The sequence below is a fragment of the Electrona antarctica genome (assembly GCF_951216825.1).
Source record: "Electrona antarctica genome assembly, chromosome: 8".
Taxonomy (NCBI): Eukaryota; Metazoa; Chordata; class Actinopteri; order Myctophiformes; family Myctophidae; genus Electrona; species Electrona antarctica.
The window spans coordinates 38,333,558-38,335,731 of NC_136789.1; the positions used below are offsets into that span (position 1 = coordinate 38,333,558).

Genomic DNA, 2,174 nt, shown 5'->3' on the forward strand with positions numbered 1-2,174 from the left:
TTAGGTTTATTTATTTAGCATGTAGTACAAAAAATCACACCCGTGTGAACTGAGTGGTGTAATATAGCCTGTCTGACGTAATGAAATCATGTCTGACGTAATGAAATCACACCCGGGTGAACAGGGTGAACATAGCAACCATGCTCATTTTTTCTGCACTAACAAAGCCAGTTGTAGGAGTGGTTTACACCACTCAAAAATAGACAATAACATATCAAAGAACAAAAATACAATGCAAGGAAAGGAAGAAGCCAGCTGGCTTATTTGGAATCCTTTCCTGTATGGAAGAGGTCATTGATTAAACAGATTAAAAGTTAAATTAAGAACAATTAATACAAAAGACTACAAGTTGGCAAAGGGGGGCAGCTGTGCAATAAATATATAAAAACACAGACTGCACAAAAAAGGGAAATAAACAATACAACAACAAACACACAAAAGAAAATATAACATCAAAGTAAATCATGTAATCTACAGAGAGGAAGACATAAGATATTTCTTTAGATGTTTTTTGAATATTGGCCGAAGGATAATGAGGATTTAAGTGAAGCATCTACAGGGAGTTCCATAGACGAGGGCCTCTAAATTTGATGAAAGATTGATACACACAGAGAAAACCCCAGAACACAGAAAATCCACTGAATGTTCAAAGGTCAGGTAGTGTGGGTGTAGCTGAGGTCAAAGGTCAGGTTGTGTGGGTGTAACTGAGGTCAAAGGTCAGGTTGTGTGGGTGTAACCGAGGTCAAAGGTCAGGTTGTGTGGGTGTAACTGAGGTCAAAGGTCAGGTTGTGTGGGTGTAACTGAGGTCAAAGGTCAGGTTGTGTGGGTGTAACTGAGGTCAAAGGTCAGGTTGTGTGGGTGTAACTGAGGTCAAAGGTCAGGTTGTGTGGGTGTAACTGAGGTCAAAGGTCAGGTTGTGTGGGTGTAACTGAGGTCAAAGGTCAGGTTGTGTTGCTGTAACTGAGGTCAAAGGTCAGGTTGTGTGGCTGTAACTGAGGTCATAAAACCTAAAATAAAAAATAAAAATAAAAATAAATGAAAATAATTGTCATGAAATCTTTCAAATTGTTGATTGATTGATTGATTGATTGATTGATTGATTGATTGATTGATTGATTGAAGTATTTATTAACAGTTTGGAGAATTACAGCACATGTCAAGCACAACTCAATACAAAGACTGTTAACTGTGAGTGGACGACACCATAAAGCATTACACTTGTTTACAAGATGGTCCACCTTGTTCAATTCATCATAACATTTAGAGACGTACAAATAGACACTTCTATATAGTCAAAAACAGGAAATCAAATTGTATGAGCTGAAACTATACAGTTACCCTGTATACTGTATACTCTAACCTAACTGTTACTGCTGCCCTAAATCTGTTTAAAAATTAAAATGTTATACTACTAATATTATACTGTGTTATGGCCCTGTGGGTGGCTGGTGATTGGCTCCTCTGACCAGGCTCACCTATAAAGCTGCCTGTTGTCAGTCCTTCTGATGTCTTCCTTCTAGCCAAGTCCTAAGCACCAGCACTTTGTCAGTTTTTAAGTGATAAATGTAATGTATTGGGTAATGTAGGGGTGGGGGACCTCTTCTCTTTGTTTTTGTTTGTTTTGTTAGGTCAGATATTTGTGTTTTGGTTTCCTTTTGCTAGTTAAGAGTACCGGTATGTTATTATTATTGTTCTGTTATTTGGAAACTATGGTCTCCACCCTGAGGTATTGTACACTGCACTGCATTTTATTTTGAATAAATCCTACAGCCATAGGATTTTAACCATGTGTGGCCTGACTGAATTGGGAACTGGGAAGGAGGGAGTCCATTTTAATGTTGCGACCCAAGGTTCCCCTAGACTGGGTTGTAATACCCTGTATACTGTACTGTATACTGGATACTCTAACCTAACTGTTACCCTGTATACTGTGTTACTGCTGCCCTAAATCTTCACACGGTTTATTATAAGCTCTGTAGTTCTTCGTACAACCAATGGCCAAAACAGCCGATCTACAAGCTCACGACGGGTCGCCATGGTGACCGGCCTCAATACCAGCACAACTATAGCTCTGCTGCCCTGGCCACAGATTAACTGTCTCAGTCACTCCCAGATTAGCTCTAATCTCAATCTGTGCACAGAGAGGAGACACGCACACACACACACGCACACAC

The 2,174-nt window shown here is 39.7% G+C and overlaps 1 protein-coding gene across 1 annotated transcript in view; it reads right to left on the minus strand.

Annotated features, from left to right (window-relative positions):
- LOC306928760 (tudor domain-containing protein 7B-like) overlaps positions 1-2,174 on the minus strand; it is a gene marked incomplete at both ends in the record, with an annotated part of 30,562 nt that overhangs the window by 14,046 nt on the left and 14,342 nt on the right. The window lies entirely within an intron of this gene.